The following is a 15,094-nucleotide window of genomic DNA, read 5'->3' as shown; positions in this document are numbered from 1 at the left end:
ACCTGCCGATTACTGATGGAAAAACACCTGCAACATCAAAGAGACCTGTTCCACAACTTCATAGACTTCAAGAAAGCCTTTGACAGGGTGTGGCATGATGGACTGTGGCAGGTACTCAGTTTGGCATCGAGGAGGGTCTCACCAAAGTCATTCAGGCGCTGTACAAGACATCCAGCAGCGCAGTCCTCAACCATATCGGAATATACTTTAAGACCACAGTCGGTGTCCGTCAGGGTTGCCTGCTCTCCCCAGTACTATTCAACCTTTTCCTACAAAACATCATGCGCGAAACCCTCCATGACTTCCACTCTACCATCTCCATAGGAGGAAGAATCAACAACTTGAGATTCGCAGATGACATAGATCTACTAGGAGGCAGCAACAAAGAACTACAAGACCTCACCAAGAGACTAGAAGGAAGAGCAGGTGCATACGGAATGGAAGTGAGCACCGAGAAAAGCAAAGTGTTGGTAAACAGCTCAACCAACACCCAAGCTCAAATCTTCATGAACGGACAACTTGAAGAAGTGGATGCTTTCAAATATCTCGGCACCACCCTCACAAACGACGGTCGCTCAACTGAAATAAAGATTAGGATAGCGATCGCAACATCAGCAATGGCTAAGCTCAGCAAGATTTGGAAGAGCAGAGAGATCAGCTTTCCAACAAAGATCAAACTGTACCGATCCCTGGTGCTATCCATACTGCTGTATGGATGTGAAAGTTGGACTTTAACAGCAGAGACTACTAGGAAAGTCCAGACGTTTGAGACAAAATGCTTCAGACGATTGCTTGGAATCTCGTGGAAGGACAGAAAGACCAATGACTTTGTCAAGAGCCAAATAACTATGCTAGCGGGTCCACTGGAACCACTCTTAGCAGTGGTCAAAAGGAGGAAGCTGTCATGGTTCGGGCATGTGACACGCCACAATTCACTGCAAAAGACAGTTCTACAGGGAACGCTAGAGAGTGGTAGGCGAAGAGGGAGGCAAGCCAAATGCTGGATGGACAAGGAACGGACCAATATGGATAGCGCTACGCTGATACGACAGGCAGAAGATAGAACCGGATGGCGTCGTCTGACTACAGAATCGTCCCTCATGTCTCCTCTACGCCCATCCCGGGCAGGAGAATGAATGGAATGGATAGTAGAACCACGTTCCTTCCACTTACTCATGACCTCCATACTTTGTAACTTTCGATTTCCGATAACCTATACAGTTGTTGGTCACTGCAGACGTCATCCATGCTCTAACAAAATTCCATGACTGGAATGGTACTGCTATGGTACATGAAAAGTAAATGTGGATCATGCATTGAAGACTTAACCACCATACTGTTTTGATACATATATATACTTGCTATTTAGTATTTAATAGAAAATTACCCAGATTGAAATCGGCTGTATCAGAGGAGAGCAGGACCAAGGAAGTCGCACAGAGCAGTCACCTGTGGGGACAGATCCTGCAGGTGTATATCCTGTGTATACAGTGAGTTTTGCATGGGTGTGAAACGCACAACTGACAGATGAGCGGACTTTCGGGTCTGGAGGAGTGGAGATCAGGAACAATGCAGGGTGAATTTGTTCACGAGTAGCACGTGTAGGGACAGATCCTGCAGGTGTGTACACAGGGAATTTGTAAGGAACATGGTGGTTCTACAATGCTCGGAAATAAGTGGTTTTGGAGGAGGAATATTTTTAAAAGCAGCTTGAGGTATATGTGTTGGGGGGTGGGGGGATTCCCTGAATCTTGGACACCCAAGGACAGGATGACCAGTGCAAGGTGAAGTTGCATAGACGGATCACCTGTAGGGACAATTCCTGAGGCAGTAAATAGTTCAGCATTGGTAAGCAGCACACAGATGGTGGGAATCAAAACCAGTACTGCATCTGACATGAAAGAAAAAGTAAATAGTAACATGTAATTTCACAAGTCAAGCTTTTAAGTATGAGAGAACGAAAACGACCAAAGACTGAAAACAGGAAAGAAATGACTGTTACATGAAAAGATGTCGCCGGCCATGATACATAAACGTGAGTGGTCACAGCCAATGAGTACTTTAACAGGTGTGTGCGTGTGCGCGTGGCTGCCTGCGCGTTCGTCTGTGTGAGTTGGTGTGTGTGATCCCGTCTCTCCAGATCCTGGAGGTGTCTCTATTGTGCATACAGTGAACATTTCAGCATTAGTGTGAAACGCACAACTGGCAGATGATGGGTGTGATAACCACTGCTGCATCTAACATGCGCTAACATAATTAAATAAATAACAGCAAAAATTTCTCAAGCCGTAAAACTGAAGGTGACAGTAGTGTCAACAGGACTCGAGAACGCAGAACGAAGGTTGTTGTACTGTAATGTATGGAAAACGAAATCTAAAAATGACTGGGAACAAAGACTACTGCACGAACTGGCTGATTTGTACTGAAGTACAGAGTGAAGGTGCACAGATTCATCACCTGTAAGGACAGATCCTGCAGGTGTGTAGTCCGTGCATACGGTGAACAGTTCAGCATTGGTATGAAGCGTACAGATGGCGTTGAATTTGTACAGTACAGTACAAAAGAGCATGTGTATAGAAGTACTACGAAACAAAAACACTGCATTATATATTTCCACTGAAGACGAATTAAGCTAATGTATAGAACGCTTAAACGTAAACAGCACAGAAAAACATGACAGATAACGGGACCAAGGCAGAGGCCGGGAGTGCTGACAGTGCACAATGATAAAGGGGGGAGAGGGAGGGAGGGAGAGGGGGGACTTCATACTTTGACATGAGAACTGTGAACAGAACTGAACAGAAAAGTGCAGGATAAAGTTGGAAGTACAGGATGAGGTTGCACAAGAGTTACACCTAGGGACAGATCCTGCAGGTTTCAGTACTGTGCACACAGTGAACAGTTCAGCATTGGTGTGAAGCGTGCAACTGACAGATGATGGGCGTGATAAGTAGTGCTGCATCTGACATTTTAGAAATACAAGCCGTTGATATTTCTGTTCCTTTTGACTAACATTTGAGAATTACGGCATAAGGCGGTACTGCAATGCATGAACAATGAGTAGTTTTGGCATGATGACTTAAGCGTAGACATCTCCATGCTTTTGTTGCTGGATGCTGTCAGTGTGCCTGTCTCTCTCTCTCCTGTCTGTCTCTGTACATGTAGTTGCAGATTCCACACCTGTAGGGACAGATACTGGAGGTGTATCAGCTGTGCATACAGTAAATAGTTCAGTGTTTAAGATTTAAGACTCGCTGTAACAGTTGTGTAAACAGGAATCAGTAACGTAGAATGAAGGTGGTTGTACTGTAATATATGAATAAAAGAAAACTGAGAATGACCAGGAACCAAAGACTGCACAGATATACCACCTCTAGGAACAGATCATGCAGGTGTATATGTGCATACAGTGAATTGTTCAGAATTGGCATGAAGCGTACAGCTAAGATGATGGGTGTGATGAGCAGTGCTGCATTTGGCATGAAACGGCGGTAATTGATTTCTAAAATATTGACAATTGTGTGAAGAGGTCAAGAGAAGATGGAGAACGACTGTTGTATGGAGTATTAAAAAAAACCCCAACTAATCGGAACAACGGTTTTAATTAACATGGACGTCTGCATGGTATACATATGTACTTTGTCGTCAAATGTAAAGGCGATGCGCCTTTTTCGTTGCATTTATCAGTGCAGAGTATGACCAGTGCAGGGTGAAGTTGCACAGAACATGCATCTGTAGGGACAGATCTAGAGATGAAAACACTGCATACAGTGAACAGTTCAGCATTGGTATGAAGTGTGCATCTGACAGATGTTATGGCCAGTGCTGTACCTGACATAAGGAAATCAGAAACGCGTGATTCCAAAATCCTTACTAACGTTTCGACTTTTGTCGACACAGCCCGTACATGATAGATGAAAGTGCTATAATCCATGTTTGATGGACAACGTCATCAATGACCAGCACGTGCATAATGTGTGTGACAGACTAACAGAACGTTAATCGACATGGATAATGGCATAAAAAGGATTTCAGTTGTGGACCTGAAATGTCAAAGAACACAAGTATCCTCCTCACAGATTCCACAGTGAATAGCACTTTCGCCTGTTTGGTATGCGAAAAATGCGAAAAATGCGAGCGTCATAGGAGGAATGCAGAGACCGAGACGGAATATAGATTTGGAGGAGTTCCTGAAGATAAGGAAGAGCAGTGCCTGAGATTACACAGTGACATATTGAATTCTGAAACAGGCAGCCGGTGCAGTTCTGCGATGAGGGGAGACATGTCGTCACGTTTAGCGTGCCTTGAAGACAAGGCAGGCAGCACAATTCATCACTTTTTTGAATTTTTTCTACGTACCTCTGGGGGAGATCTAAGAATTGCAGTACTCTAACCGTGAGAGAACAAGGGATGTAACAAGGGTCAAGTCAAAAATGGTCTGATAGAAGCTATTGTGCAGATTTCAAGGTAGGCGACTTGGCAGTTTTTTTAAACCTGATTTTTCATTGAAATCTTACTGTCACCAACGCCACGATTTTGACCCAGTTTTCTGTTAAAACCGTTGTCATATTGAGTATTCAGTGGCCATATGAATGTATATGTGTGCTTCATGTTCTACAGACGAAAAGAACTGCAAAGGAACGAAAACAATGTAAACGGCGAGGAAAAGATGCTGATTGACAAGACACATGACCCACTAGGACCAAGACCACTAGTCCGAAAAGTGTTGATACTGTAAACCCTTTGAAATACTTCCAGCCTGGCTGGTTTTGTGTGGAAAGACAATGCAGAGTGATGCTGCACAAATCTACCACCTGTAGGGACAGATCCTGCAGGTTTCTGTGCATACAGTAAACAGTTTTGCATTGGTTTGAAACGCACAACTGACAGATGACGGGCGTAATAACCAGTGCTGCATCTCGCATTTGAATATCCACAAGTAATTTTTCAAAGCCTTATAACCGTTGGAGAAATATGTGATACATAAAAGCATGTATATGGAAGGATGTGTTGTATTTCTGTATCTCCATTTGTCATTTCCAGAGGTCATTCATATTTGATTTTTGACTGCAGGTTTGAAGCACGGTCACCCGGAATGGGACATTAGTTATCTCCCTTCGTCAGCCTGTCCAGAAATTTAAAAGTGAAGCGTTATAAAGAAGCACAGCAAACTCGTGCATGCAAATGAGGCAGCTCCCCTTATACACACCACTCTGGTTCATCTTTGGTATGAAGCACACAACTGGCATGACGTGATAACCAGTGCTACACCTGACATATGATGGGATTACGTGAACATGTATGAAATCAGGCTGAACTGTGTATCAGTGCAGAGGAATTTTGCACTCACCTGCACATGTAGGGACAGTTTCTGCAGGAAAATGCAATGTGAATTAAGAAAATAGTTCAGCATTGGAAGCGCACAAGTGACAAATGCGCGTGATAACTGGTGCTGTATCTCACACTTAGAGTATAGCCACATGTGATTTATCATTTCCTAATGAGCTTTAATTTTAAAAGGCCTTTGGAGTAGGTGGTAGAAGAAAACTTGTCACGATGCAATACCTCGAAATGAAAACGAGAAAAAGAAAGGAAAAAAAAGGGCATGAGGACTTTTAGACATGTGCACGATGCTGTGGCTGGAATCTCGAGTCGTTTATTCAGTAATTCAAAACGGGTAACGAGAGCATGTATAGGAAAGAGGTAGTACTTGAAAAAGTAGTTAAAATGCCTTGTAGCACCAGCAAGGGAGAGCCTTGGACCACCACATGAGGATATTCAAGCCCCCCCACGCCCCCCTCCCCGCCCCCACCAAACCGAATTCAGGTGATACGTGTGTAGTATTAGTCTTTCTTTGATTTGGATTGTGAAGGATGAAGGCGTTCCCTGTGTCTGTCTTTGCACTTCGACACGATGTGTCAGTGTAGAGGATGACAATACAGGGTGTTAACTGCAGGCACAGATCGTGGAGGTACAAAAAAACAAGAACAACAAAAGTTAGTTTCGGCATGACTTAAGTGTAGACATGATTTTGCTTCCGTATGAATTCAGCCAGTCTGTGCGTGTCCTGGTGTGTCTGTGTATAGATGTCCATGGTGGTGTGGGGTGGGGAGGGTTCCTCTGTTTACACTGGAGAGGACCAGTGCAGGTGTAGTTGCACAGAAAGGACATCTGAACAGATTATGCAGATGCATGGATTCTGCATACAGTGAACAGTTCAGCATTGGTATGAAGCGCACAACTGACAGATGGGCGTGATGACCAGTGCTGTATCTGACATTAACATAGGATACCAGCATGTTACTATACGAACCCTTAAAATGTAAATGGTGTGTGTTTATTTTTTTTGGTATTTTTCCTGCATGCAGTTTTATTTTTTTCCTATCCGAAGTGGATTTTTTCTAAAGAATTTTGCCAGGAACAACCCTTTTGTTGCCGTGTGTTCTTTTACGTGCGTGCGCTACGTGCATGCTGCACAAGGGACCGGTTTATCGTCTCATCCGAATGATTAGCGTCCAGACCACCACTCAAGGTCTAGTGGAGGGGGAGAAAATATTGGCGGCTGAGCCGTGATTCGAACCAGCGCGCTCAGATTCTCTCGCTTCCTAGGCGGACGCGTTACCTTTTTAGCGATCACTCCACATATATATGTGTGTGTGTGTGTGTGTGTGTGTGCATAGAGCTGGACCAGTACAGGGTGTCATAGCACAGTGCTTGTACCTGTAGGGGCAGATCCTGGAGGTTTTTAAGCTGTGTATTCAGTGAACAGATCAGCATTGGTATGAAGCGCACAACTGACAGATGGGCGTGATATCCAGGGCTGCATCTGACAGTTCTTGGATACCCACAATGATTTTGTGAACGGAGCACAAGAGTGAGAAGGTAGTGCTGTGATACATGAAAACTGAATAGTAATGGCATGACTTGAAGTATAGATATATCCATGATATATTCATGATTTTGTTGTTGTAGGTATTAACCCATTTGAATTAGTTTTATCAGTTCGCGTGTAGGACTTAGGAATTCCGTGCATCTTTATATGCATAGAACATGTATCGGTGAAGACGATCATTGCAGTGTATCGTTGCAGTGTATCGTTGCAGTGTAGACACCTGATGGGACAGATGCTGTTGGTGTGAAGACTGTACAGTGAACAGTTCAGCATTGTTATGAATCGTACAGCTGACAATTGATGGGTGTGATAACCAGTGCTGCATCTGACATTAAAACAATATCAACCTTTGATTCATCTATTAACGTTTGGGAATAATGTGAGCAGGACATGGCACACATGACTCGAGCAAGCATAGACACATCCATGATTCAGTGTTATATCAAAATTGTGACCAACAATTTTTCCCTCAAACCAGTTTGGAATGATGCATTTTACCCGAGTTAAGGTCAGTTAATCGGTCCATGTATAGGGGTGATGGCATTTCCATCTGTTTCTTTGCACGTGATTCAGAGTAGAGAATGACAGTAAAAACAAATAGCATGTGATCTATCTAATCCTTATGACTGACGTTTGAGAAACATGGAAACGGGCCATGCGAGTGCGTAGGTAAAAACTGGTTGTACTGTAACATCAAAAATGAGTAACGACGACACAGGGCGTGATGACTTGAGGTGTGAGATCGAAAGTATCTGGTATTGCTGCAGTTATTTTTTGTGAACGATTCTGTCTGCACGATTCATCGGGTCTCTACAAAACGTGAAGCAAACTGGAAAGATGCAGTGAGTTTATTGAGCTATTTGTATTAGAACGAATCATTATGATTATTATTCATGACACTATTGTGTGTGTGAAAAGAGGGGATTTGTTTCCAGTCTGGATCAGTGTAGAGGATAACAGTGAAGGGTGTAGGTGCACATGAAGCCCTGTTGGGACAAATCCTGCAGGTGTTGAGACTGTGCGTACATTGAATAGTTCAGCATTGGTGTGAAGCAGGTAACTGACGTGATAACCAGTGCTGCATCTGACAAAAAAATCAGTAGCAATATGATATATGTATTTTTTCTTTTTTAATTTTGACAGTCGTGATCGAAAGTATTAATGCGAAGATGGCTGTACTACTGCAGGTTTTCCTGCAGAACAAAATGGAAAAGCAACACGGGTGGAAAAGATGGGGTATCAATGTGTTTATATAGAGATCCAAATAAGCTGACAGACTAGTGCTGGAAATGGAGCAGTACAGTGCCCCTAGCTTATGTTTTGCATCGCATCCATTTTGCTACTGTTCCGGTGTCCATTCATCTTGATCTATTCCCAGCGATTTTCATTTGACTGCAGGTTAGAAACAGGGTGACCCAGAACGAGGGACAGAGTGACCCTCCTTTCGTCAGACTGTCGGCACAGGTCAGTGAAGTCAGACCGATTTTTACAACACTTAAATTTTCTTTATTTTTACTTTGTCAAAGACCTCGAGGGGAGGATGTGTAAGCCCAGTGTCAGTGAATAAGCTGTTGAGCGTTCTGTCAGTTCATTAAAACTGTTTTAGTTTATCTAATTTCAGATACCTTGTTTATTATATTGTATATTTAACAACTAGGAGAAAAGTCGAAAATGATGGAAAAAATATAGAACACGTGTCAATCGTTTTCAGGTCCCAAATGCTTATATTATTGCATTTAAGCACTATGGGTGAGGCGTAGAAAGAAAAGTGCTGCCAGGTGCTGCAATATATAAGGTGTGTGTGAGATGGGTAAGAGGTGAGCAGGACCAGTGCAGGGTGTAGTTGCACACAACTACCTGGAGGGACAGATCCTGGAGGTGTTCATTCAGCATTGGTGTGAAGCGCACAACTGACATCTTGTATTTCAACACAAGATTTCTCTGTGTGAAATTCAGGCTGCTCTCCCTGGGGAGAGCGCGTCGCTACACTGAGAGCGCCACCCATTTTTGTATTTTTTTCCTGCGCAGTTTCATTTGTTTTTCCTATCAATGTGGATTTTTTCTACAGAATTGCTAGGAACAACCCTTTTGTTGCCGTGGGTTCTTTTACGTACACTAGTGCATGCTCCACACGGGACCTCGGTTTATCGTCTTATCCGAATGATTAGCGTTCAGACCACCACTCAAGGTCTAGTGGAGAGAGAGAAAAATCGGCGGCTGAGCCGTGATTCGAACCAGCGCACTCAGATTCTCTCGCTTCCTGGGCGGACGCGTTACCTCTAGACCATCACTTCCATAACCAGTGCTATATCTGACTTAAATTAAATAGCATTTTATTTCTCAAACCAGACTGAACGCAAAGATCCTGAGATTATTAGTAGTGTATACATAAGTTGAATATGTACTAAGACACAAAGCGAACAAACCATAGTATGTATTGGCGTGTTGTATGTTTGTTGAAGTTACTTTTTCCACTATGATTTGCGTTAAAGATCAGGCCTAATATTTTCGTTGTGATTTTTTTTTTTTTTTAATTTTTTTTTTTTTAGTAACGACCTTGTTTTCACCACGTTGCGTGTGTGGTGGATGCCCTGTATCTGTCACCTTAACGTTGAGACCTATACCAGTGCATGGTGAAGCTGCAGACTGCATCTGTAGGACAGATCCTGGAGGTGTATACTGTGCATACAGTGGTCAGCATTGGTATGAAGTGCTCAGCTGACAGAGGGGCGTGATAACCAGTGCTGTATCTGACATGAACATGTTCTTTCTTTAATCGTATTTCCCACACCTTGTCACTGATACTGTGTCGGTGTCAGCCTGTCCCAGTGAGTGCATGGAATGAACCAACCAATCATACCCAACACGGTGCCATGAGCAAAATCTGGATTAATGAACATGCAATTGTAAATATGCATGCTTTAGTATTCAGTACTGTAAATCTCTTGATTTACTTTCTGGTGAATGACATTGACTTGCATGATGAATTAGCACTAAGTGAACCTTTTCATACAATGCATATCTGTATCACTATGTTTATAGCAGCATGAGTCAGCACTTCTATGCAAGGGTGGAATAAGTTTAAAATGTAGTTTTTTGGCAGGTTATGGTTCATTTATCATTTCATTGCTGCGATTCTTGTTCTGATCACCATTTATATGCTTTATAGCGCATTCAGAATGATTGACAAGGAGCCAAACATTAAATTCATGATAATAGGGGTACAAAAAATGAAACCCGAGTTGCAGTACATAAGCCTAGACACATGAACACCCACACCCTGTAAGTCCACAGCCTCAACTGCTGGAAGAAAGGGTGCTACGTGGTTCACTGTAATAGCAAAGTAGGCTACGTCAGTCAGGCATATAACTCTGAAACTCAGTGCTTTGTCTGTCAGTGATTTTTCCTTCAGCACCACTGTTCAGCTTCCTGTGCGTAGATGTGAACGTGGTGAATATTTTGGCATGGCTGATCATAGTTGGCTACCGGTGCAGTTAGGTAAACTTATGTAATTAGCTGTTAATTTTTTGCTGTTTTGCATATTAATTCAGATTCCTCAGTTTAGTCAGCAATGGCAAACACGAAAAATCAATCGGTGAAGTGCATTAGTATCTAGTTTTCAGGGGATTGTGAATGACATTTCGCATATTTTTTTTTCCTAATAACATGGAAATTCTGCACACTTTCCATGTGTACTAAGGTGTATTTTGCCTGTGTGGCTGACTGCTAATGAGTTGAAATGTGAATCAGACAGAATCCCAGTGTAGCAGGAAATTCTGGCATGGCAGCTAAATGGAGAAAGAGACCTAACAAAGAAATACTTTTTAAAAATTCCAAAGGTTCAAAAGACAAGTGTTGATTTGATGTCTGTTTTCTCCCATGTTTTGAAATCACACTATTATTAAAAAGATCCAACTGAATAGTGTATTGATTACTTGTAGACTGGTGTTATTGTCGTAACAATGTTTCATTAGCCATTGTCACATTGCTTTGATAATTTAAAAGCCATGCCATAACCCAATGTGGGGTCAGCCCTCTAAAGCCGCATTTTTTTTTCTTGGTTTCTTTCCAGTGTTGCAGCCTATCAGCAGCATCCTGCACTCCTTCCAACTGTCCCCTTGGCTGAAGGAAATTCAGCTTCAGTGTGCATATTCTGTTCCCGGTATAACATTTGACAATGTACATTTATCCTCTACCAGTGCATACTGGATATGTATAACTTAACGCAAGTAAAATTGTCATTATCAACTGTCAACAATGTGTAATATGAATATTGTTAATTTGAATACTGTGCAGCAAATAGAACATAAATCATACCATGCAGCAAGATTTGAATTCTAATTTCCTTCATGAACATCACGTCGATTTGGATTATATGTTGAGTTGCTTTTGCTGAAACATACATACGATGGATTTGCATGCTGTTATGTATTCATAAATTCAGTATGGCTGTAACCAGTTTCCATTTATTTACCCACCCCATATTTTTTAATGAATTAGTATAGACCTGATGCTACAGTGTACTCTCCTGCTATTCAATTTCTATGAGCCAGCACGATTGTTCAGTGGTGTAATCTGTGCCCACGCTTTCCTTTCTGCTCTTTGAATATTGTCCCTCCCCTTTGTTGAATCTCATGACTAGTTATCACCCCAAAACATGTTATCTCACGTCAGTACTGGTAAAACTTTTACAGGCAGTGTTGCAACATCCTGCACCCTTCCACCAGCTGTGCCCTCGGCTGAAAGGAAATTCAGCTTCAGTATGTACAGTTTCTGTTCCAGGTGAAATCCTGTTTAACTTAATGCATTGAATAGATTTACAGAATTTCTTCTGTACTGATATACGGAGTTACAGATTTCATGAATCTGTTACGAACAGGCAGTATATTAAGAATTACTTTGTATTCATTTTACTCAAGTATATAATGTCCCCTTTTTAATGTTGAATAAATGCTGCCATTTTGTTTGGGGGTAAAAAAGCCAAAGTTTATAAACTCACCAGAAATAGACTAATTACAACTATTTGACATGTCTAAAGATATTAACCTTGATTGCTCAGAACGACTACATCAGCCCAACTCAGGAATAAATGTACTCCATTTTTCATTTAGAAAAATGTATTTTCTACTTTTATGTGACAATTTTCATTCGTGTATACAACAGAATTAATGAAGTTATTCTTCAAAATGAATTGTGCACTCATGAAACATGCATGATAACCTTACCGAGTACATTTTTTACTCATACTTTTGAAATACTAGTGAGTACATCAAAACCACCAAGCCCTTTCTCTACTTCACACAAAGGACATTTGGAAAAGCTGCCATTATTTCTTTTCAAATGTGTTATGACAATTGTATCAATGTGTTCACAGAATTTAGTCCAACCCAGGGATGATAAACTGGAGTTTCAGATGGCATACAGTTCATGAGCAGTCTGGATCAGTCACCAGCAGTTGCAGTCACCAAGAAAACGGAGGGCTGTCAGGAACAGCGATGATTGTGATAACCCGCTCATTAATATTTCAAGATTGTGACAAAAGCAAATGGAAAGGGCTGTGGAAAGACGGGCGAGGTGCTAACTAATGGAATTACAGAAGCAGAACTAAAATAGGAAACAGTGACTGAAAAAACTAAGAACTGGTGGTCGAACATGACATAAAAACGTACAAAACCTGACCTATGTGGTGTGTATAATAGACTGAAGCTCTTATGGTACTACTATATTGACTGGTTTAGTACTGTTGAGTACTATTCAGATTTTTGTACACCATTTCAATTTGTACATAGTGTTTTTTTTAAATATAACTTCATGGGCTATTAGAAAAAGATCAAAAAGTGAACACACAATGTAGATTATGTTCTACAAATTTGTTAGGATTTTTTTCTTGTCTTCATTGTGTTTGCCCATAGCTTTTTTTGTGGGAAGCTTATTTTTATTGGAGACATTTTCCTGTGCAGGTCAGTGGTCGGTCCAAGAGATCTTTGTCAGTAAAGACACCCAGAATTGTATGTGTACCCACCTCCTACATATAGTGGTTTGAATTCATGTTTTTGTCTTTCTATCAAGCGCATACATACATGCACTTTGTTTTGTGAGCATTTAAAGACATGTCCAATTACTGAATATTATCTCGAAGTTAATGAAAGTTTGCAGGAATCTAAATTGCTTGAATGAAAGGTGTCATCTGCAAACATTTCATAAAATAAGGCAAATTGACATATGTATGACATATGTAGAGAATAAAATTGGCCCCAAGTGCTCCATGTTTAATGTTATTTGATTATCAACTGTCACTGTTTCCGATTGAAAAAGAAAAAAAAACAAAGTATTAAAATCAGGTGTTAATCTGTAAACTGACTGCTTTCCCCAGCAAAGCATTCGCCGAGGAGAATTATCACCGGAGCACAGGATTTGTCAGACCTGTGAAACCCAGGTTATTGTCATTATGGATTTTTTCCAAGGCGTTTTACGAGGTCTGTCACTCCCTCTGCTCCACAAGATCCATTCCAGGGGCATCACAGGAGAAATACACAACTGGATAAAGAACTTCTCGGATAGACGTCAGTTGTGGTGGATGGAGCTATTTCTGTTCCGTCTGGAGTCCCAAGGCTCTGTTCTTGGGTCTGGCCTACATGCCAATGGACAGTCCTCCACTGCTCGTCTCTTTGACACTGTGCCACAAAAGTCTCCACTAGCGACCAGAAAGCCCTCCAGAAGGATCTCGACCGCCTCGCAGAGTGGGAGCAGGGGTGGCTCATGAGCTTTCATCCAGACAAATGCCCCAGACACTGAGTGAACCGGAAGAGGAACCCCCTACCTACAAACAACTCTCAGGGGCCACACCCTCGATACAGTCAGCGTCTAAGTGCCATGGCGTCACCATCACTTCTGACCTCAGCTGGAGCACACACGTCTCCAACCGTGCCAACAACTCTTGGCCTACTGAGAAGGAACCTGAAGGTAGGATCCCAGCTCAAGCAGCAAGCCTACCTGTTACTTGTCCGCCCAACCCTTGAAGCTCTGTGTGGGACCCCTATATAGGGCATCAAGAAACTGGAAACCATCCAACGCAGAGCTGCCCGATGGGTCACCCATCGACATTGGAAAACCTCCAGAGTACAAGACATGCTGGAGACCCTTCAGTGGTTCCCCCCCCTCCCCCTCAGAGCGAAGGGCGCGGCTGATGAACTTTACAAATTCCACAACAGAGCCTCATCAACACGTGCCACAAACCCTCCCAGAAGAAATGTCATGTTTTTGGTTAGTATGTAGAAACTTTACGGTCCTACATTTCTCTAAGGCTACTGAAAACAATACATTACATATAACTAGTAGGTAAACCAGTTCAGAAAATTTGAACACCAGTTGTCTTTGATCGTAAGTCATGCCGAAACGTTTCACTTTACCTGAATTTATTTACTGTATGCACAGTGTACGCGCCTGCAGGGTATGTGCCTGCAGGTAAAACCTGTGCAGCTTCACCCTGTACTGGTTATCCAATCCATTTAGGAGGGTTAACATTCAGGGTCCGCCCCTGCCCCCTTCCAACACAGACTAAAAGTAGTTACACGCTTTCTAACCAGTTGTATGCATACTCAGTGAGAAAGATTTGAGAGGAAGATTTTCCAGTCCACGTCTATAAAAAAAATTTCGAACTTATATATCCATTAAAATCATTTCATGTTAATGCAACTATTAAAATTTTCTATATGAATTTTCTAGTGTCGGACACAGCACTGGTTATCACGCCCATCTGTCAGTTGAACGCTTCACACCAATGCTGAACTATTCACTGTATGCACAGTGACCGCACCCCAGCACGATCCGTCCCTACAGGTGAAAGCTCTGTGCAACTGCACCCTGCACTGATCCATCTACACTGATACATCGGGTCACAGTACAGAAATGTACAGAATCCTCTTGCACATAATCTTAAAGTATTCTAATACATAATCCTACGTAATATACAGTCTGGTAAATTTCAACATAAGCGTTCTAACCATCTAACTACTGTGAATGTAAGTTACACTGTATACACAGTACGTATCCTGTGGTATGTCCATACGGGTTGCTTCTCTGAAGTTACACCCTGCACTGGTTTCTGCTCTCCTAAGCACTGTCATGGTCTGTTCAAATGCTTCAGTTAGGGTTCAATAAATCACATGTGGCTATTTGTAATGTCCAAAGCAACACTGGTAA

The 15,094-nt window shown here is 42.1% G+C and overlaps 1 long non-coding RNA gene across 1 annotated transcript in view; it reads left to right on the top strand.

The window, feature by feature from the left end:
- Positions 1 to 11,360, top strand: part of LOC143276899 (uncharacterized) — a 34,229-nt gene extending 22,869 nt beyond the window's left edge. The window contains exons 2-3 of the long non-coding RNA XR_013053649.1: positions 8,291 to 8,356; positions 10,965 to 11,360. This is a non-coding gene — a long non-coding RNA (uncharacterized LOC143276899). The remainder of the gene's footprint in view (positions 1 to 8,290; positions 8,357 to 10,964) is intronic.
- The last annotated feature ends 3,734 nt before the right edge of the window (positions 11,361 to 15,094 follow it).

Source organism: Babylonia areolata, chromosome 33 (assembly GCF_041734735.1).
Source record: "Babylonia areolata isolate BAREFJ2019XMU chromosome 33, ASM4173473v1, whole genome shotgun sequence".
Lineage (NCBI taxonomy): Eukaryota > Metazoa > Mollusca > Gastropoda > Neogastropoda > Buccinidae > Babylonia > Babylonia areolata.
This window is presented reverse-complemented; position numbering and strand designations above follow the sequence as displayed.